Here is a 23918-nt window from a genome sequence, read left to right as displayed (position 1 = left end):
ATTACTTGGTGCAGTTGGACCTTCTCTGGTACAGTTGTGATCACTGCCGGTGGAGCTCACCTGATTTTGTAGCACTGCTAGACTTAGTGTCTGTGGCACCATAGGCTTACCCCGCAAGCTTAGTTGGCGGCACAGTTTCACCATTTCTCATTACCGGTTATGGTTATTCACACAGGGTATATCTACAACGCCATCACACATATAGAGGTAATAGCAGCAGCAGGCTGGACTACGGCAACGCACTCAATGCAGGAACCTCGGCCACACTCCAGAGGAGACTCCAGCGCATACAGAATGCCTCTGCACGCCTCATCCTCGAACTCCACAGCCACATCACCACCCACCTACGAGACATGCATTGGCTCCCGGTCAACAAAAGGATCACTTTCAAACTCCTAACCCACGCTCACAAAGCACTCCACGACGCCGGACCAGCATATCTCAACGAACGCTGTCCTTCAACACCCCGAACCGCCATCTGCGCTCCGCCGACCTCGCTACAGTCCCCCGCATCTGCCGAACGACCACCCGCGGCAGATCCTTCTCCCACCTCACTGCAAAGACATGGAACACCCTCCCCGCCCATCAACGGAGGACCCAGGACCTGCTGACCTGAAGGAGACGCCTCAAGACATGGTTGTTCGACCAGTAGCTGCCTACCCCCACCCTTAGCGCCTTGAAACCCTCCCAGGTATGTAGCATGCTCTACAAATGTTATGATTGATTGATTGAATATGTGCTTGTCCAATAGGTGCACACAGTCCTCCTACCTTTTCTCTGCCGTGCATTGTGGGAAATAGTTTTTAAGGGCAGTGAATCCCGGCTTCATGTTCATTTGGACATTACTTGTGCAGCTCTCGGGCCTCCTGCTTTTCCGTTCCTCTCTCTAGCATTCCTGCTTGAGAGATGTAATGCCGCCGCCCCTGCTCCTCGCAGACTATTCTGTGGTTTCCCGCTTTATTTCCCCTGGAAACTGCTGCTCTTTTCTGACAGTGCCTTTCTCAGAAATCTGTAAAATGATGACGAGTGGACGGCGAAGCCGTGCCTAGGATTATTGGGGCAGAGAGCATTCTAATGTTGCTTTGTCGGTAATTGCCACTGGGCATTCACGGAGCAAACGAAAGCGGAAATGTCCACTCATTGTTTCCCGCTGCGCTCTGGACTGACATCTAGGATGAGTCTAAAAAAAATACTGTTTTGGCAGATGAGAAAATTGAAGCATGCGGTTGTGACGTGATCTACCCAGGATCAACCGAGACTAAGTGGAAAGCCAGGGACATTAAGGGCCTGGACCTCAGAACTGTAAACGCTAGACATCTCTCCCTAGTGAGATGGTTTGGGTACCATTCGGGCAACAGGCCGAGTTAAATGTATGCAACAGGAGGGCACAGCTTAGCACGCGCTGAAGCGGTCTCCATCTCTGACGCTGGTGCAGGTATATTTCTTAAGGGCGCAGCCTCTGAGAGGCTAATGTGACTGCCAGTTATAGCCCAGTCTGGAGAAAGCAGCGGCCTGCTCTGAAGCTGGTCTCCAGTGACCAGGGGCTCATGATGGATTGTGAGATCCCCAGAAAGTGAAACCAGTCCGGCCCCTTCTCAACACACTGCTGATCCCCGCGCACCAGTGTATCCAAAATGATGGTTCGTGCTAAGCCAGCGTCAGGAGCCATTCAGCTCGCCCATGCCTGCATCCAAGAAGAGGCAGCTCGGTGCAACTTCTGAGCCTGCCTGTTCAACCAGGCCCCATGTGGGGCTCTCCCAGCACTGCAGACCTGCTTTGTCATTTTGATAGAACGCTTGCGAACTCGGCAAAACCCTCGCTTCTACGGCGCCTGGGCCGGCCTTCAGCGTGTGCGATCTGGGCCAACGCCCAGGGCGGCGACCTCCAGAGCGGGGCAGGGTCCGTCTGCAGCAGTGTCCCTCCGAATTATCCCAACTACATTTGTTTGAACCGTTTCTGAAGCCTGATGGCATCCACATTTGCATTTTTTTTCTTTTTATGGCGCAACTTAAACTTTCCCTTCCCTGCAAATGTTTGACACACAGACCCATTAAAGTTGGTTCCGCCTTAAGCGCTATCCGAGCAAAGGCCAGCTTTAACCTCCCCCACTTGCAGCAGGCCGTGGGCTCGTGAGCATTTCCCAATACGCCCGATCGAAGGAAATAATAAAACCCTAGGGGACATTAAAACCAGGTGGCATGTATTAAAGCAACAAAACACAAAAAATATAATAGAGCAAATGTCAGTTAACAATGTGGACACCGAAAAATATGTAATCGTATTATCCTCGGCTGTATCCGATGCTGTATTTCAGAAAGGCTGGCCTGAGAATAATAGTGCTCAAGGTAAAATAATGCGCGGTATGAGGGTCTCGCCTAGCTGATAGGTTTCAAGCGTTCATCCATATCTCTGCTCATGCGTGTGATACAATTGTACTTGAGTGAACTTAATTTACTCACCACTGTTTCCTTCTACCCTGCCTGGTCTTATGGGATCTCGTAGAAATTGTTCGTGTATTGCCCAGATTACGCGCGATTGCAACAGCCTAATGCTTATTTTATCGAACTTGGTAGGATGAAGGCCTGCGCCTCCCGGGATTCCAGTGCGTGGCCTGTAAACTCCACGGCTCCTGCGGACGTGTTAACCCACTGTACTCGATTACAAATATTGATAGACTGCTTGCTGGCATATGATTGCGCAATGACTCCTATATATCGAAGCCTCGCCTCTGGAGACCAAGGCCTGCCCCCGCCTGTCCACCGGGAGCCGGTGACTCCAGGCCGTCTGAGGATGCGTGAAATGGCGCAGCCCGGGGTGGACTGGCACTGCAGTGAGTCAAGAGAGGGCACGGCGCCCATCCCACCGCGTCACAGGGCGCCGGGGGCGACGCTCCGCAGGCTGCGCTGCATCATTCATTAAGTATTTAGGTTGTGTCTGTGGAAGTGATTTACATTGAGTTATGTTAGCATAATGTGACCGTCAAGTATTTGTAATATGTGCTGGAAGGTTGATGGGGCATGTGGTAAGCAAAATGAATACCCTCTTGTGTAACCGTTTGTGCTACCTTGTTGATGTTTTTGGCGCTAAAGGGTTAGGATCTCAGATGGTAATGGCATTTTAGTGTCTGATATTGAGAGAATGAACCGCCGAGTTGGGCCTGTTGAGATTATGACTCCGGTCCTGCAGGTTTTCCACCGGCGCCTGTAGGCTTGTTTCATTGTGTTGAGTGTGTGGTCTCACGGCGGTAAGAGTGTTTGTGGTGTCACTGTGTTGAGTGTTTGTGGTGTAAACAAGCGAACGCGCTGGGGGAAGCACAGTATTGAAAACCTACAGCCAGTGACTCAGCACTAGCAAGAGTGCCCTGGACCCCAATACAAGCAAGAACTCCACCCCCGGATAGTAAAAAGCCAGCAATAATGGGGGTGCAGCCGAGCCCTCACAATCCTGGCGCCTCAGCTTTTACTGCACAATTTAGTCGGTTGTGGTAGCTTAGTGGATTATTCCGTTCACTGTAGCGGCCTTTGTTCGACCTCATTGTCACAGGTTCAAATCCCAGCGGGTTCACACAGCCTTTCATCCTTCTGAGGCCGATAAAATGAGTACCGTTGAGTTGGGTAACAATAAACTGTAATTCAGCGCCAAGATACACTTTGGTGAACATGCGCTTTACAAATGCACGTTCTGTTTTTTATACCTACAGCCTACAGAATGCCAGCGTAAACCCTAAGCGAGAGTTAAAGATCAGGTATGAGGCAGGCGTAAATCTACTGAGGTGGGTATCGCTGCATCTTGTAACAGGCTGGGGCAGTGTTCAACCACCTCCTTTCACCTGAAGTGATCCCCGGCAGCCCTCTGTTCCTGAACCACCTGCCTCTCCCCTGCCTGTGGAATGAGGGCACCATGCCAACATGGTACATCTGAGACAGCGCCGAAGGAGGCCGATGTGCAGCGCTGGCGGGGCAAACAATGGCACGCTTGTTGCAGGGAGGAAAGCTTAGGAAGCTGTTTCAAGTTTTGTTTTGGGTTTGACCAGCAGAGGTTAGGAGTAGGTCGTTACCCAAGGTGCCCCCTGTTAAGCCGTGCTGGAACTTAGAACTGTTTTGTCCGGAAATCCCTAAATCGGAGGTCAGGGTGTGACTGTGGAAAGGGTGTGGAGGCTGGAGTGGCGGAGTTGTGAAAAGTGAAGTGTCCCAGTAAAATTACACATTTCTATTTTTTTTTTAAACTCTTGGCACAAAGACATTGACAAGGACAAGCGGGACAGTAAATCTATTCTGGCTTAATTAATTGGTCACAAAAAGACTGCATTTTGAAATATCTTGCATGGTAAAGCATCTTTGCATGCCCAGCAATTTTCTGGGGCTGATCATGGTAAGATAACTCTGGTCGTTCATGCATTTGCTGAAGAGATCTGTGTTTGTGTAGACAATTTTGACGCCTAATGTAGCATAAAGGCTTAATGTGCCTGCTGTCAAATACATCTGAAAGAAACAGGTTAGTGTTAGATTCCTTACCTTAGAATATACCCAGGCGTCAGACTGTATCGGGAAAGTTTTGCGTAGCAGTACCCCTGCGCGTCGGTAGGCGTTGTCTGCGGATCGGCGTCGTTGGCACCGTGATGACATCGTCAGAGTACTTAGACGCTGCCATAGCGCGCTGACGTTAGTTCTTTTTTCTGCCCCAGCAAGCGCAGATCCGGAAAAAGTAGTACTTCTTAGTCACTTTTTGACTAACTTTTTTGGTCTTTTTGATCCTGTTTCGAGTCGTAAGACTATCGGTGCCGGTAGGGATGCCTGGGTTCAAGCCCTGTACCGATGTCGGTTACTGGCCCCCATGGCCGGTGCCTGTGCCTGTATTGCCTTGGGGCCGACTATGACGAAAAGTCGTGCCCCGACTGCCGGGCCTTGACGTCGAAGGCTAGGCGGGAGCAGTCCCGTAAGTGCCTCGTGCTCCGGCAGTCAGCCCCGCGCCGTTCATGGTCCAGGTCGAGGAGGTCTAGGAGGTCTAGGGACGTCGCGGGGCCACAGTCAGCGAAGCGCGGCGAGTCGACACCATTTGTCGGGCTCCAAGTCCTCAGGTAAGAGGCACAAGAAGTCGAAAAGACGACATCGCATTTCCGACCCCCTCCCCCCCCCCCCCCCCCCCCCCCCCCCCCCCCCGACGCTCGCGCGATGCAGCAGCGGGTTCAGGCGACATCGCCCACGCGGCTACGCTGGAGCCGCAGGCGCCGCTGCCAGCTCCATACCCGCCGGTCCCTGGGCTGAACGAGACACCGGAGGAGATAGATACCTTCCTCATGGCCATGAGGTCGCTCTCTACTCCGTCGGATCCCGCTGTGGCGCCTTCGGGCCCCGCGAGCACTTTCAGTTTACCGTGCTCCCCTTCAGCCTTACCAAGGCCCCTCGGGTGTACACGAAAGTGATGGCGGTGGTCACAGCCCTTCTGCGCAGATTAGGGGTGTCAGTCTTCCCCTATCTCGACGACTGGTTGTTGAAGGCGGGCTCACCCCAGACAGTCGTCAGCCACCTCCAGACTACGACCGACCTCTTGCACCTGCTGGGGTTCTCCATCAATGTGCTGAAGTCACACCTGTGTCCCTCTCAGAAGCTCCTCTTCATTGGAGTGGTTCTGGACTCGGCGCAGTTTCGGGTTTATCCCCCCGTACAGCGGGTTCGGGATATTCAGGCTCTGATTCCGATCTTTCGGCCTTTATCCCAAGTCTCGGTCAGGTTGACGCTGCAGCTTCTGGGGCTGATGGCCTCCTGCATCCTTCTGGTGCATCACGCCAAGTGGCGGATGCGGGCTCTGCAGTGAGACCTGAAGTTTCAGTGGGCCCAGCATCAGGGCAACCTGTCCGACCACATCCTGATCTCGGAGGGCACTGCGAGACATTTGCAGTTGTGGCTAACGGACCGCGATTGGGTCAACGGCAGATCCCTCTCCCTACCCCAACCGGAGCACGTAGTAGTGACTGAGGCGTCCCTCCTGGGCTGGGGGGCCACATGGGAGAGGCGGAGATCAGAGGCCTTTGGTCTCCGGCGAAGTCCCGGCTCCATATCAACCTTCTGGAGCTGCACTGAAGGCATTCCTTCCCTCTGTCCGGTGAAGTGTAGTGCAGGTGTTCACGGACAACACCACCGCCATGTGGTACTGCAACAAACAGGGCGGGGTGGGGTCATGGACCCTTTGTCGGGAGGCTCTGTGCCTCTGGCAATGGCTGGAACACCAGGGCGTCACCCTGGTGGTTCAACACCTGGCAGGTTCCCTGAACGCCAGGGCGGACAAACTCAGTCGCCAGTGCATGATGGATCACGAATTGCATCTAAACTCGGACGTGGCGCAAGGTCTCTTTCAGCGATGGGGAGAGCCTTGGTTAGACCTTTTCGCCACCGAAGAGAACTCGCAATGTCATCGGTTCTGCGCATTGGAATTTCCAAGGAAGCACTCGCTCGGCGATGCTTTTTGTCGCGAGTGGAGCTGCGGTCTGTTGTATGCCTTTCCGCCTATACCACTTCTGCCCAGAGTGCTGAAGAAGATACGGCGCAACCAGGCCCAAGTTATTCTTTTGGCTCCAGATTGGGCACGAAGATACTGGTATCCCGAGCTACTCAGCATGGCGATCGATCCCCTGATCCAACTGCCTCTTCGGGAGGATCTTCTGTCGCAGCAGCAGGAGACGGTCCTCCACCCAAACCTGTCCAGCCTCCACCTCCAGACGTGTAGATTGAGTAGCAACAGTTGACCGCTTTCGACCTTCCTCCCAAAGGTTTGTGATGTCATTCTGGCAGCCAGGCGTCCCTCCACTAAGACGGTATACGCCTGCAGGTGGAACAAATTTAAGGCATGGTGCACAGCAAAGGCTGTGGATCCCCTTTCTGCCCCTCTTTCTAAGGTCCTTCTGTTCCTTCTCTCTTTGGCACAGCAGGGCTCTGCTCTGGGCAATATCAAAGGTTATCTTTCGGCCATCTCTGCCTTTCTACGGCTTCCAGATCAGCCTTCTCTTTTCAAGTCCCTGGTTGTTAATCGCTTCCTCAAAGGCATTACACACACATTTCCTCCTGTGCCTTTTAAAATGCCTCAATCAGACTTAAATCCTGTCTTGACTTATCTGATGTGCTTTGCCTTTAAGCCCTTTCATAACTGTCCGTTACGTCTTCTCACTCTAAAGGCGGCTTTCCTGGTAGCTATCACCTCTTGCAGAAGGGTGAGTGAGCTCCAAGACCTTTCTTCTAAACATCCTTTCCTTTCTATTCATCCGGACAAGATGGTTTTAAGGACCCGTTCTTCTTGCATGCCAAAGGTTGTCACGCCATTCCACATCGGGCAGACCATCACTTTGCCTGCCTTCTTTCCGCCTCCGCATCCTTCCAAGGAGGAAGAGAGGCTCCACCGTCTGGACCCAAAACGTGTGCTCTCGTTCTATCTGAAGCGCGCACACAGTTCCGGGTAGATGACCAGCTCTTTGTTGGCTACGTGGGCGCCAAAAAAAGGTTGGGCCGTACACAAACAAGTCTTCTCTCGGTGGGTTGTTCTGTGCATCAAAGCATGCTATTCATTGGCTAAGAAGGAGCCTCCTGTGGGGCTACGTGCCCACTCTACCAGGGCAACGGCGGGCACTACTGCCTTGGCACTTGTCGTTCCCTTGCAGGACATTTGTCAGGCAGCTATATGGGCCTCGCTGCACACGATTACCAAGCATTATTGCCTTGACAGTCAAGTCCGGAGAGATGGCTTCTTTGGCCATATTGTTCTCAGTGACTTTCTGATGTAATCTTGTTCGCAGACCCACCACCGGGGTTGGTATTGCTGGGATATCTATTCTAAGGTAAGAAATCTATCACTACCGTGTCTTTTTCAGATGCACAAGTTACTACTTGTGTAACAATATATCTGTAAGAGACATTAGTTAGTGATAGATTCCTTACCACCCCAGCCATCCTTCCCGTTCTGCAAACTGATTCCTAGGGTTAAGGTTATCCTTTTCAGGGCCTTAGCTTCATGGCACCAGTGGTCAGTTTCTTGCATGGCACTGTTGTGTACAGAACTGACGTCGGCGCCTACAACGCCAGCGACGGATGCGGAGCCGCAAGACGCCACCTACTGACGTGCAGGGGTACTGCTGATGAAAAACTTTCCGGATCCAGCGTGACGCCTGGGGATATTCTACGGTAAGGAATCTATCACTAACTAATGTCTCTTACAGATATATTGTTCTGCAAGTAGTAACTTGTGCAATAAAGTTGTATTTGTACAGACAACCACAGCCACTGCATTACATTTTAAATCCTTACTGTGTTTCTCCTGACCATGCACTCTTAGCATATAATGTCTACTATAATAGGCGATATGCTTATTTATTTATCCTCCCAATAATACACCCCCCTTAAACTGCTGTCACTAGATTATTGGGGCATGGGTAAATTGATGGGTGTTGAGGGCTGGACATGCAATGTATAATTGTTGAGAGAGAGTTGCTCACTAAACAACTGCTCAGCTGTTATAATTGAACTGTATTGTAGGGGTGGGTTGAACTCGTGAAGTTTCACTCCGGAATTCCGCACAGTTACTTTAAAACTCAGTGAGATTCGCAGAGTTCAGCGAACAGGCGGAATAAGGCATGTTGCGCTGATTTTTAGCCCAAGGAGCTTGTTCTGTGCTAAAAAATCAGCGCAAATGGCACCGCGCCATGCTACTCGAGTTGATTTTGCTGCTGTTCGAGTAGATTTTGTACTCTAATGATTTTCTACTAGAGTATTTTTCTATTCAAGTGGCATCTTTCTGACCAAGAACGGTTGTGGCCTTCCGCATCGGGGACATCTCGCTGGGTCATCTCCTAGTGACCGAAAATGGCGCATGAGAGCTCCAAATCTAACTCGCCAATTTACCGTTGGTGTGTCGCACGTCAGAGAAAATCTCATTGTGGAATTTATCGTCCACCCCTACTGTATAGACGATGGTTTTAGTTCCTTATGTAACTGTGATCAGTATGTTTGTATATTGAAACATTCAGTAAATCTAGTTAAAAATATATATATATATATATATACATCCCATGTAGCTATGTTTTTTTGCCCTGGATTTCACAGTGCGATGAAATTGGGTTTAGCAGGGGTTGCTGAAATTAACCCCTTCGATGCTGATGACGAGCTCAGCTCGTCATCAGCCACAGTGGTCGTGTGCTGATGACGAGCTGAGCTCGTCATGTAACGCGGCTTTTGGAAAAAAGCCGCGTAGCGCAAAAATAACCCCCGCACGCATGTGGTTAAAACCTACGTTTCCATGTTTCACACCTTAAGCACTAGACCACCGTCAATAAGTATGCAGCTCACTCTGTGCAGTAAACACTGTAGTTCGTTAGTAAGTAGAATTTCCACCTTTGATAGGTGCTTCTACCTTTCAGCCAACTACCTCGCCCTCGGCGACTACCTGTACACCAAAATGATTTGACCGTGTCCAAGAGAAAAAATAAAAACCTGCCAGATAGCTTTTAGTTTGGAAATTTAGAACTGTATAGAGTTGTCCTTTACTTTTAGATTGGAATTATTTTTGAGATTTGAGGCACAGGCCCTTGTTTACTGAGTTAAAGGGCAGTAGCTGCATGTAAGGTTGCTTTTTCCAAAGAGCACAATTAACTAGAAGTTGGGGTGTACTGCTTTTTGAGGTCTGCTCTGTTATTTACACATAGTTGGTGTTCTACTGTGATGGCAAAAATAAGTTAATAGTATGGCCACAGAGTGCTGTTCAGATAAAATCCATGTTTTTTAAAGACATATTTCTTTAGGCTCGTTATGTTGGAAAAAGTGAAATCAAACCGGTGCCTGTTAACGTAAAGAATCAACAAATACTGATAACGTCCCATTACGCAGTCATAAGCGCCTTTTGTTTATTGACCCTTAGGCCTGATTGTACGTTGAAATCATATTAATTCTCTGCATACAATGACATTAGGTATTTCCTTCTATTGACTTCTATCGCCCAGCTTGAAAGCTCAACCCTGAGTTGGCACACCAAGGTTTCCATGACCAGAGTAAATAATAGCGGGGACGAGAAAATCCATAGTTGTATGGTTTTTTCAAGCATTCAGTGATGAAGAGGCCTCAAATCTCACTTATTGAATGTTAATTGCCATGTTGCTGAAAGAATATGTGACATCGCTTCCAGTGCTACCATCAAATAGGAAAAATAGGATTCCTAGGGTTGTCACTTTTAGTTTAAGGACTCTTCCGAACTAAGTTGAAGTCCTGGCCAAGTGGATAGCTCCAAAGACATTCCCCCATCTTATGTCTCATTCAGAGATGTATTCTCCCAAAATGGCGCCTCTGGTCTCCATGACAAAGATGGAATTCTCTCTCTGATGCAAGCTACGCGAACGGCGAGAATTACTAATGTCTGGCGGAGCCTGGCCCAAGTCATCTGACTTTGAGAGATTTGTGATACCTGGCGTCACATTTCACTGCTGGATAAACACCAGATCCAAGGTACACAAGAAGCATAAACTCCTGGTTAGTAAAATCGAACTGTCATAATAAATGTCTTTCTAATTGTGTTCCTGGCTCTAATACCTTTTACTGGCTGCTTGGAATAAAACATTCTTCTAAGATGGATTGTCTCTGCTATGCTTGTGTTTTGCCAGAGAACAGTTTCTGTTGCTTACGTTTTTGTGCTTTCCCGTCTAAAAATACCCCTCCTTTGGGAAAATATGTCTTTTTCTGACTTGTGACCTATGATTTATTAAGCTGGCCCAGCGATCCCAAACAGCTGTCAGAGGTCAGCTCACGAATGGCGTCGAGTGTCTTTACTCCTTATATGGACTGCTCTTCTCATTGACAAAACAAGGTTGTGTGCGCTTTTGAAACGGATTTACTTGCATTTGGTTATTAGATTTACCCCCTCGGTTATTTAGTTATGCTTTTTGTTTAATGATACAGTTCCAGGGTGGGCTCCACGGCGGCAGCCAAGCTGTTTTTGATGAAGAGAGGCTCTTTCCCACAACCCCTGGGCACTCTCTTGGGAAAGTAATCAGCTGGCATGTTTGGCGGACATCTTGGCTTTCATTGTTCTTCTCAACGCGCAATAGGACGCTCTAGGTTTTTCTCATGTACTCATAGTTTTGTTAATTTTTGTGTGCTGTCAAAGTAGTAGTCACAGGTGTTTGATGGTACTGCTGGTGTTTACATATACTACAGCTCTGAATGTGCGACTTCCTGTGCTGCAGCATTGGGACAGAGGGATGATTAGCCAGTGATGATAGCTGATTGAGTGGTATACAGAGGTACCAGTGGCATATTTAGATAAGAAGACTGGGCGGGGGGATGGGGAATATAGTTCCTCAGATGGAGGCTTTCCAGAACGGATTCCCGCGTTGCCAGCTCCATCCACACAAGTTCACCCTAAGTTAGTCGGTGGTCACCAGAGCAGATGATGTTGAGCAGGTTATCCCAGCGCGTGCCTTAATAAGCACCTTTGCGGTCTTCGATGCACTGCCTTTTGCATACATTTTAGGCAGAGGCTGTGTGAAGTGGCTAGTGAGGTATCCATCAGTGTTAACAACTTTAGGTCTGGCCTTGAGATAGATGTAGCTAACTCGCTAGTCTCGCGTTTCCACAAAAAAATGTGTATTGACACATAGAGGAGCCGTTGGTGTGCTGTCTTCACCCTCAAGTCTGTTCAGGTGTTATTCTAATTTTATTTCCTCCCTTCGCACCATAGAGCCAGGCGCAAGGAGTCATCCCCCTTCATCCATTGGCTGTCTTTCAATGTGAGTGACGACCTCTTGCTGGATGAGCTGTGTATAGCTGCCTAAAAATCTGTCCAACTTGGTGCTTGGCCTGCTGGAGCACTCCGTTATCTCTATACTTCTTTTGCTTGCCGAGTTTTTGTTTCATTTAAATGTTTGAAACTCGTTTAAAAAAATCATGCTTTCAGATGGCAGGCCTGCTGGTTTTACCAATGCTTGCTTTTTTAAAGAGATTGGCCACACGGGTGGGATAAGTCTGACTGCACAATGCAAACTTCGCTGGTGATATAAAGACGCCCTTTGGTTTGGATGCTGTTCCTCCTGCGGGATACATGCATGCTCTCTAGCTCCCCCTCCTCTGCAGGCCCGGCTCTAGGATTCTTGCTCAGGGAGGGCTGTAGTATGCCAGTTATACTTGAAGTAGATTACAGGATACTAAATAGATGAATTCAAATCACGTTTATTGAAGTCTGAGGACAACAACCCCATCCAACATCAGCTCCTACAACTGTCAAGTGACTGTTGCCTACATTCTAGATCAGAGTGAGTTTTTTACATTCCACATTCTTAGTTCTAATCACAAAGTTATCTTTCAAGAACACTACATTACCTCCCTTCTTAACAACAACTAAAGAAAACCAAGAAGAGTGAGGAAAACATTGAATAAGATTTGAGAAATGTGCTATGTATAAAAGACAAACATAATTTTCAGATAAAGCCTTGAAAATATCTAGACATAGTCTTGAAATCTAGCAGGACGTTGAATTTCTCTGCGAGGTCTAACATTATTTTGAGATGGAACCACCTCAGAATCATTTGACACATTTCGTGGATGACATTTAACCACTCTGTTCAAATTCCAAACTTTGTGATTGCTAATTTTCACGGCATTTCTGAAAACTTGAATGACTCTGAAGGGAATGCTAAATTTAGACTTTGCCTTTCCCAAACGAGGATTTTATCTTTACCCAGTCACCCACGGAAACCTTTGTGTGTTTGACTGCTTTCCTCAGAACATACCATTTCCTCCTCTTCTCTTTAATTATGGTTTCTCTTTCCTTCCACCCAGTCACACTATCAGCGTGCTCATCCACCAACAATCTTTTGGCAGAGACCCATGAAGGATAAACCTCCACATTGGCTACCCTTTTTTTAAATAAACGAAAAGGTGAAACACCTTTGGATAAGTGTGGAGTGAATCTATATTCCCTAACTTTTCTCATCATAGCCAACTCCCAATCTCCGCCAGTAGCAACACCCTGTTGCAGAGTCTCCTTTAACACCTTCGCAAACCTTTCCACAACTCCATTGCTCTCCGGATGATAAGATCTGCCTTCTTGTGTTTTATACCTCTGGATGACAAAAACTCCTCAACCACAGCAGAGATGAATTGTACACCATTATCAGACAGCACTGACACTGGAAAACCTTCTCTTTCAAACAGACTCTCCAGAAACTGAATCACAATTGAAGACTCTATAGAGTTTACGATTTTAACATCAGGCCAGCGAGAATACATGTCCAGACAAACCAAAACATACATATCACGTGACTTCAATTTAATAGGGCCTAAAATATCAACGGCAATATCAATCCATGGAGCATTAGATTGTTCCCTCACCACCATGGGTTGGTTTCTACACTTCAGTACCTTATCACTGCAAGCACAATCTGAACAATTTCTTACCTCCCTTTCAATCCAAACATCCATAGCAGGCCACCAATATGCTCCCCTTAACCTCTCCTTTGTTTTTACAATTCCCGTATGACTGGCATGAGCAGCTTTCAATAAAGTATTCCACAAAGCACGCAGAGGAATTATTCTGCTGTCTTTTAAAAGAATGTCATCTGCAATAGATAAATCATCCTTAACTTGCCAAAAACCAATCAAGTTATCATCACATTGTCTCATGTCACACCATCCTGCTGAAATCATTGTTATGACCTTCTGTAGAAGTTCATCTTCAAGCAAAGCTTTCTTATAATCCGTTTCAGATACAATACCATCACTTACTAAACGGACATCGACTTCTTCCTCAAATTCTTCACCACCAAACAAATCACATTCCAAATTTTCCTCACGTCCAGTACCAAGTCTTGATAGACAATCCGCAAGCATATTAGATGTACCTGGGAGATAAGAAACAAGAAAATCAAATTCCTGCAGTGGCTATGAGAAACAAAATCAATTCCTTTTTTTTTTAAACTTCTTTCAAAGGTTTATGGTCTGTTAGGACCTGAAATTTGCTTCCCCAAAGAAATGTTCTCAGTTTACGAATAGACCAATATATAGCTAAAGCTTCTCTCTCTACTACAGAGTAGTTAAACTCCGCCACTCTTAGAGATCTAGACATAAATAATACCACATTTTCTTTCCCTTCTGATTTTTGAAAAAGAACAACTCCTAGGCCTTTTGGGCAAGCATCAGTCATTAAATATGAATCTCTTCTCGGATCAAAACTGCTAAGGTCTTGTGCACGATTGAGAGATTTCTTGAGATTCTCAAACTCATTGTTACAAACATTTGACTATTCAAATTCACATCCTTTCTTTAGAAGATCACGAAGATGCCTAGTCACACCTGCAAAATTTGGTACAAATTTATGATAAAATTCTTCTTTGCTCTGGGGAGCATTGAGTTTACAAATAGCATCTACTAAAGAGGCTTTAGGCTTAATTCCTTTCTCTCAGATAAAGTCACCTAAATATTCGATTTCTGGTACATCAAATTTACATTTATCAGCTCGTAAAGTTAGACCAGCTTCATTTAGTTTTGTCAAAACTGATCTCATTCTGCTATCATGTTCTTCAGAATTCACACCGAAAACAAGAACATCGTCTTGATATATTTTTATACTCTTGATATCTTTCAAGACACGTTCCATAACCCTTTGGAATACAGACGCAGCAGAAATTAAGCCAAAAGGCATCCTTACAAATTTTAAAGTACCATAGGGTGTAACAAATGCAGTTAAATTTTGAGAAGAGGGATGTAATCTGACCTGATGGTAGGCCGAAGAAAGATCAAGAGATGAAAAATGTTTACCCCCATTGAGAGAACACAGCATCTCATTGATATTTGGTAATGGATAGTGATCTACAACTACTGCCTTGTTCAATTACCTCAAGTCAACACAGCGTCTTGCCTCCCCATTGGCCTTCCGGGCCATAACGATGGGAGAAAGCCACTCAGTCGACCTCTACCTCTTCTATTTTCCCATTTGTCTTTAATTTGTCAAGTTCAGCCTTCATACTTTCTTTTGCCAACAATGGACCATCACAAACTCTTGCTACTTTAGGAAGAAAACCCAGTTTAGTTTTGATTTGGTGCATTTAATTCTTAAGACACCCCAATTTCTTATCAAAAACACCAGGAAATGTTTTCACCCAGTCTTTACAATCTTGTGTCACATGACTGACAGATGGCATATCTTTTAGACACAGAGGGATTATTATTTGGATCTAACAGAACATACAGATCGCGTTGATGAAACCAACTCAACAGTGAGTCACCTTTCATCGAAATGTATATCTTGCCAGGAACTATTCTTCCTTTATAGTCAATTGTCCCCCAGAACCAGCCTAGCAGATCAATGATTTCTCCACTGTAGCCCCTTGGTCTTATGTCAGGTTTCATTATAGCAACCTTATCTAATAAATATTGATCAAAAAATTCTTCAGAATTAATTTTACTTTTACCCCTGAATCAAATAACATTTTGACAGGTGCATGATTTATCAAAACATCTACGTGTCCACCCGACCCTTTAACCTGACAAATTTAACTTTCACTCGGTCCATCAAATAAACTCACTTTTTTAATCTTCTTTTGTTCCCTTTTTGATCTACAACATCTTGTAAAGTGACCTTTTCGACCACATGAATTGCATAAAGCTTTCCACCCAGGACAATCTTTAGAATTTGCTACATGTCCTGAATTGCCACACCTAAAACATTTAATTTGAACATTCTTCGAAGTATTTGGCTGAGAGTATCTAGTAGGCTGAAAACTCTTCGAATATGTATCTAAAGAATTATTACCTTTGGACTTTGCAATATCTGATAAGTTCTTTTCTTTGTCACTATATTTTCATTTTAGAGTTGTTACCTTTGTCAATAGAGACTTTATCCTTTCGAATTGTTTTAAGACATACTTTTGCATGTTCATATGTTTTTGCTATGGTAACAGCATCATGCAATAAAGGATTATCCTTCTGCCATAAGTTGTCTCTGGCTTTATCTATATTACAACCTAACATCATTTGATCTCTAAGACGTTCTTCTAATGAAGGACCAAAATTACGAGTAGAAGCTAACTTGCGTAGTTCTGTTATATATTGTTCAACGGTTTCTTCATTCTTTTGCATGCGTCTCCTAAATTGATACCTTTCAAGGACTGTGCTCACCTTCAGGAGATAATGTAAGTCAAGTTTTTTTATAGCAATTTCAAACTCGTTGAGACCCGTTGAATCACTATCCAATAGATCTGGAAGATGCTCAAAGCCCTCTTGCCCCTCAGATCCCAAACAATGCATTAAGAGAGAAGTTTTTCTCTCAGCACTGAGAGATGTTCCACAAACACGAGCGTAGTGACTAAATACCTTTTCCCCATAATCCATGGAATTGTGGGTTCACCTGGTGACGACAAGAAAAAGGTCGGAGCAGGAAAATTTTGCATGGTGGAAAAAAATACTATTTATATATTTTTTTTAAACCCAAAAGAGAGCAAAGAAATATTCTTAATGTAGATATAATAAAACAATGTAATAAATCTTAAGTAGTAAACACAAACGTTGAAAGGATTTTAAATCTAGATCATTTGAATTGAATGTGCTGTATTGTCAATCGTTAGTCAAACATAGAACCCCCCGGTTACTATTGAACAAACGAAGATAGTGTTGTAGATAAAGGTGTGCGCATCACCGTAAATGCACAGTTGTAAATACAAATATATATATATATATATATATCAGTTAATCCGTGATGATGTTCGCATTACCATAAAAGCTCATATCACTGTTGCACGTAGAGGTGTGCGCATCACCGTCATTGCGCAGTTGTGTATAAATACTTTGCTGTCTGGTGAAAGAAATTATTATAGAATGTCAAGATAAGGTGTGCGCATCCCCGTAATCGTGCATTAAATAGCAAACCACCTACAAATAGAGGTGTGCGCATCACCGTGAATGCACATCAAAATAAACCATTGCTTTATCTAGAAGTTAAATAAGTTCGGCGAAACGCTTAAATAGAAGGTGTGCGTATCACCGGCAATACGCTTTGCTAGGCAGCAAGAAACTACAGGGGTTTCTTTTTCTTTTTCAAAATGCCCACTACGCTACGTCTTGACATTACGTTTAATGAAGCGGGGAGACAGAGCAGGGACGTGATGAAGGGAAGGTTCCACTCAGCAATGAAGAGGCTCGCGCTAACGCAGCAATAAAGAGGCTTGCGCTATCCTCAAGGGAGCAAGGATTCCACGCGGGGCCAATTTCAATTTTCCTTCTTCATACAGCGTGAGAAAACTGTACTCGCGATGTTCCAATGTCCAAAATTGAGTGAGGCACGTCAACCGAGGCTCCCCATCGGCCGGAAAATTAGGGTGAAGAATGCTGAATAATGCAGATTGATGTGTTGGGGTCAAACTTCTTCACGCAGGTAACGACACAACACAGGCACAACAGGTCCCACGCCGGCTCTGACCAGAAATCCTGGTCAACCCCATGCCACTTCAATAACCTTGAAGCCATACCTACCTAAAACTAGCGTGATCTTGAGAAGGGAATCCCCCCTCTCACAGTTAGATACACTTTAGGGCGTGTAGACACATAGCCTGCACTACACATCCCCTAATTTTAACTACACACACTTTTATCAGTCCTGAAGAAAGCCAGATTACAGATAAGGCACTGGCTGAAACATGTTGACACATCAAAGGACTTAGGAGGTCGTAACCCGCCTCTAACGTCCTACTGCCTTATTTTTAACCGCTGGCGGAGGCCCATTTAATAAAGTGTTCTTACCCTTTGGGTACTGGGACCCCCGCCAAGCCGTTTTAAACTCACTTACTTAACACCCTTCACCGCACACACAGTGACATACCTGCTCCGCTGTAGCCAGGCGTCGTAGCACACCCGGGACACGCTAGGTGTCACTGGGTGGGCCCGATGATGAAGCATGCCACCAACTAGGTTGGTGGGTGAGGGCTTTCATAAGACACCTAACAGGTGCCATCTCCTTCTGACAAAACAATACTGAGTCACTATTATGATTATAATATAATATCATACCAACCCCATTCCAGCTAGTCCTTTTTTGATTAATTAAACGACCCCATCCAACATCAGCTCCTGCAACCGTCAAGTGACTGTTGTCTACATTCTAGATCAGAGTGAGTTATTTACATTCCACATTCTTAGTTCTAATCACAGTTATCTTTCAAGAACACTACAAGGGCCTTGAACAAGGATGGGTGGGCCACGAGGATGAATGGGCAGTGGTACAAAGTAATCCTGAAATCTTAAATTTTAGATACTTACACTGTCAACTTTTGCCATTCTAACACCATAAACACCATCCAACGAGGTACCTACTTCGCTGTATCTGCTTCGCTTCTGGCTTTGTGGAAGGGGAGGGACGCAGCACATACATTAGCTGCAGCCTGTTTCTGCTCATGTGCCACAGCAGAAACATTCCTGCTGCAGCACATCTCTGCAGTTTATAATGTTTTAAAAAAAAGAATTGTCAGCTTTGCAGTTTGCAAAGCACTGAAGTTTAAAAATGTGGCGTAGTAAGCCATCTGACAACTTTGCCCACCCTTACTTAATAAAATAATGCAGGCTTTACAATTATTTATCCTCTCTTTCTATGCACATCTTCATTAAAAACACAGTTAAAAACGAAGTTATGGTTTTGACAAAAGTGCAAAACCAAGGAAACCCACTAGTTATGGTAACCAACACACACAATACAGGCCATATCTCATGTTGCCCGTCAAGCTGAAAACCCTTTCTCAACCTGGCCAGGGGTATTATCCCATCTGTTTTGAGGCCATGCAAGCTTTTTCTGAGATATTCCACAATGGCCATTCGAGCCCTGGCAGCCTTCCCTGTAGTGGTAATACTTCCAGCATTCACATCTCCCACTTAGTGGAAGAAGTAACAACATGCTTGAACTGCTAGTATTGAGTTGTCAGGTGAGTTGCTTTGCAACTCTAAGCTATTGCCATGCACAGCAGTCTTTCTTCTATGGAGGAGTCGGGACTACCATGTTAATGACAATAAAAAAAGTGGTGACGCAATAGAGTGCTTTTCATGCTAACCCCGACCAGCTACTTTTACTGAGCTTCACGACAGCAGCCATTCTGCGCACCAGGCATCTGCAACTTGAATGTAATTTAGGATTAAGTCCCAGTTATCCTTTTATTTCCCTGTAGGGAGAGCTGCTTGTAATTTTCACCAGCATTACTCTCTCAGCCTAGCCTGTCATCAGAACCATTATTTAAGACGATATTTGTGATGTCACACTCAAAAACGCTTGCCAGGACCGTGGATTATTTATTCACTAGCTGCAGCCTGGTGTTTCGGTGAAAGATCCAAACACCAAAAGCGTATGTACAGCTGCATTGCTTTATTTAACTACATTGCTGTTTAAACTGTATAAGTAATGCAGAGAGGGAAGTTCAGCAAGGAGCTGTGGAAACGGAGAGAATGTCATAAAACGGCATCAGAGGGAAGGCACAGAAAGGATAGTTTGTAGAATATTATTTACAATGCAACATGGCATTGTAGATTACAATGCCTTTTTTTATGAGCAAAGAAAACCTGCAAAGTACAAAGTGCGTGTTTACACACCGCGTGTAGGTTTTCAAAACACATGAATAAAAGGCAGTGTCATTTACAAAGTCAATAGCTCAAACTCTCGCAAATGCGAGGCCTATTGCATTACAAATGCTTGTCTTTAACCCCTTCGATGCTTCTGTCGGCCAGCGGCCGTCGCAAGCACCACCTCTGTAGTGCTCGAACGTCCGTTGGCTGACGCGCCCACTCCGCTAAACCGCCGCTCGGCGGCGGAATTTCTGCCGCGGTTAAATGTAAAGTTATTTCAGTCCTTAGAGTTTTTCCTGAAGTTCCATCACTCTTAGCTGTGTACAGCACCCTCCCCAATCTATAAATGGATGTAATTTCATTAGAATGAAACTTCCAATCTCAAACTTTTGTCCCTGCACAGTTTTTAAATTAAGAATGCTGGCACTAGCCAACCCCCCAGTAACTTTTCTAGACGATCCTTGAGGCCTGGTGTAGGGCCTTAAGGCAACATCCCCCGCCTATGACTTGTTAATTGTGCTGCTCAAGAGCATCAGGAGCTCCCCTAGGAATCAAAGTCGCCTCCTGGGGCCTGGGATGGGTGGAGATGCACCATGCTGTGCCTCCTCCGTCGGCCCATTGTCATTTTGCCCATGACAATGGACCAGCCTACTCTGTGGCTTGCAGAGAGTCCCACTCGAGCTGTAGCAGCCTTTCGGGTTTGCTGGCCAGCAGGAAAGCTGGCACAGATATGCACACCTGGTTTTCCACTTCTGAATGGCCTTGGGTGGCCCAGGATCTTCTTTGGTTGGGCCTGGCACACCCTCTAGAACCGGGCCTGCTCCTCAGTGACCTCCGTGGCCCCTCGTGGGAAGGTTGTCTGAGAGGGAAGACGGGTAGAAGTGAAGGAGTGGAAGGAAAAGATGAGGGCTCTCGGGAATGGACAGTGCCGCCGAGCTGTTTGTAAAGGGGGAGACCAGCACAGGGCAAGAAGTTGAAGTGAAACAGTGACTGCGCTGCGGAATGGAAGGGCCTCAGACAGGGGGCAAGAAAAATACAGGGAGTGGAGAATGTGATGGGCGCATCCGCCCCAGGAGCTGGGCCTAGGTGTGTGTGTCAAAGACAAGGCCGAGTGATTCATGGGGTGACTGTGCCTTCTTTCCCGCACAAGAAAGGCTTCTGAATTTTATAATTCTACTTTGCATGCGTTAGATGTGCTGTGCTAAACTGCCCAAGTCATTAAGAACGGTTTACAAGTCATGATGGAGCCAGTTACAATCCAGCCACTGACAGGGGACATTAAGTGGGAAAGAAATCCATGATTTATTATTAAACTTGTTTTTGAGAGCTGGTTTACTGGGGAAAATGGATTACCCAAAAACTGGAAACTGCGTAAACGCACCCCAGTCTTCAGTAATGTAAGGAAATGCTTCTCTTTGCATGATCAACCCCAAAGTTTTGGACTGCTGCTGCTGGTTTTTGCACTGAGATGTGATAACCAGACCTTTGTGACAGTCCTCTAATCCCTAAAAATATATGTTGGATTGGCTTATTCCCAATTGGCATAAGTTAACTTTTAAGTCTTTAGTATGTGGTACCAGGGGTACCCAGGGCTTGTAAGTTAGTGTCCTTCAGGGGCTACTGCACTTTCAGTGCCACCTTAAGTGTGACAAAATAAGTCTCCCAGCCTGCCACTGCAGACTGGTAAAGTGGTTTTAAAATGCTAACTCAACTTTCCCATTTAAACTAACGAAAAAGTACATACCTCTATTTTTAATATTATGTCACCCTAGGCTGCCTTGGAAGAGATGTCACTGTTCCCTGGCAGGAAGCCACACGGGGTGTGAGCTCAAAAAGCGACCTTTAAATGGGAAGCTGCCTTTGAAGGGCAAATAATGGACACACAAGGGGTTCCTTTTGTTTTTTGTTCTGGTAGCCAGGCGGGCGACAGGGACAAATGCGAAAACAGTAGTCAAACCAGGTTTTACATAGATGTGTGGCCCTCAGGTAGCCACACTTCTAAGGTGAGCTACCAAACTTGAGAAGAGGGCCTTCCATCTTGGAAGTGGGAAGAACGTTGCATTCTGTGATCGGTAGATGCCACTTATCGCAGAAAGTGCTCATGAGACAGAAAGGGACCTAGTAGCCCATTGGCTAGTTGCCACCTCATCCTCCGAAAGGACTTTCTGGGCATAAATATGGCACCCAGTCATCAGTTCACGTCTGCACTGGAGAGAAGACCGATAAAGTACTGTCCTGCTGTTCCCTGGACCTGGCAAAGAGAGGCTGCACCAAAGACTGGACTGCAGTTGCTGCTCCTTGGCTAGCTAGAGAAGACTGTGTCCTTGGTCATCCTGAGCCCCAGACATAAGAAGGGAACTCCAAGAGTCAATTGGCTGACATTCTGTTACTGTTACATGTCCTGACCACAATCTCTTGACCACTACTGACGGCCGACATGCAGCATGGGAGACCGAGTCCACTGGACCCAGGAGAGTCATCGGAGTACAGTTTAATCGCCTCAAGGGCAACACTAGCCTTCACCATAGGGAACCACTGGTTTAGTTGAGATCGAAAAGTAGTAGACCGGTGGCAACTGGACTTTTGCTGGACCCACCAGGCCTTCAAGGGAAATGGACCCCTGTGGTCAAAGATGTTCACCAAGGTAGTAAAATTCAATTGAACATTGTGTCAGGACTGTTACTGCTGAATTAATTATGTTTCTATTTGTTCTGAGAAATAGCCTCACCTTGTTTGAGTTAGCGAAATACGAATCTAATTACTTGAACACAAATGTGCCTGAGCTGGTGTTTTTAGAACATATTTGACTTTTGTTTTCAGTTGTGCCAGTTCATCCCACATACCAGTATTCAATGAAGCCATGTGCGCCGCAGCTGGAATTTAAGTGCAACATTCTGATGCACTGTAGTTCTACCGTTATACGCTTTACTGTTAATATTATGTGCACAACACGTGTCTCAAAATGGAGTCATTAGGGTTTAATGCTATCTGGTCTAGTGTATTGAACGTATAGATTCTGCCACCAGGAGGCTAGATGCAACGTCCACTGTACGAAGAACACAATTTGGAAAGCATCTGATTAAATGGTCAATAATCCGGAGGCAGGGCGATTATCTGTAGCATCATTTTTCAATCCGGGTCTGTGACACCCACTCAGGGGGTCCGCAGCTGCTTAGAAAATGAAGCAATATGAGCAGGTTAATAATGTCTGTGAACATAAGGCAACATTTTAAAATGTTCTGTAAACACGAAGGAATTTGATATTGGAAGCAAAAAATTAGGTTGGTATCTTCATATTGATTCGGAGGAACAATTCGATCAGATATAGCAAATGGAATCCAGTATGGATGACTCTATGGAAGCACTGGTATGCACTGCCAAAAACAAGGGCATGCATTAAATTAAGTACAAAAAAGTGATATTCCAGAGTCTAGCATATTGCCTCCTCTGTTAAAAAGAAAACCTCATTTTTCAGAAGCTCTCATCTTCCCTTAAGTTTCGATTTTTGCCTGGGTTTAAAATGAAATAAAATAGTTCAAAATGTGTGCTGTGTCATGCATACTATGCTCCGTATTTATAAGTATTCCTTTGACATTCAAATTGCTTAGGCAGGGGTCCCCGGCGTCAGTAGAGATTCAGTAGGGGTCCATGGAGGTCAAAACTTTAAGAATGGGCAATGAATAGCTTATATTGGGATAAGTGAGTGTTGTGGCGTGCAAATAGAACTGTCTGCCTTGTGCACAGTGTGAGTCCTTATGAGGCTTGTGTTGCTATCTTAAGATTTTCAGGGATGTGTAGTATTGGTTGACTTTACGGATGCATAAAAGAAGGCCATGGACTGTACAGCTGGCTTTGAAATGAGTTATTGTGGCTACAAAAAAAGCAGTGGTGGTAACAAAGCACTGGCAAGTGAGCGTCAGTGACTTTTTATGTGGAAGTGTGAAGTCTTTCATGAAACACCCTGACCGGGTGCGGATGATGCAAGTAAAGGCTTTCTCCATAGTCGAGTCAAGAAGTTAAGTCGTGATGGGGAATGTTAGAAGTTAGAAAAAAGAACAGTGTTCCAACTCAAGCTTGAGTTGGGACAACCAAGGAGGTCTAGATCTGGTGCGATGGTTTTCTCCTACCTATCAGCAGAACTCTGAAACTCTCTGGCTCTTGACCTCCAACACACTATGAATCATCTTAGACTCCATAAGAAACTTAAAAGCTGGCTTTTTAAACTGTTTTTCTTTTAGGGGCTGCTCTCTTCAGCTAGCGCCTTGGGGTAATCGTGCACGTTATAAATCTCAATAACAGAACATCTCATTTATTATGCGAACAGAAATTTGAATGGCGCTGTGTGGCAATTAGTAT

At 45.7% G+C, this 23918-nt stretch overlaps 1 protein-coding gene across 6 annotated transcripts in view; it reads left to right on the top strand.

Moving 5' to 3' along the window:
• The window catches only part of PTK2 (protein tyrosine kinase 2), an 878302-nt gene that overhangs the window by 675510 nt on the left and 178874 nt on the right, over window positions 1-23918 (top strand). The gene's annotated exons all lie outside the window — the stretch shown is intronic.

The sequence above is a fragment of the Lissotriton vulgaris genome, chromosome 4_1, assembly GCF_964263255.1.
Source record: "Lissotriton vulgaris chromosome 4_1, aLisVul1.2, whole genome shotgun sequence".
In the NCBI taxonomy this organism is placed as follows: Eukaryota; Metazoa; Chordata; class Amphibia; order Caudata; family Salamandridae; genus Lissotriton; species Lissotriton vulgaris.
This window is presented reverse-complemented; position numbering and strand designations above follow the sequence as displayed.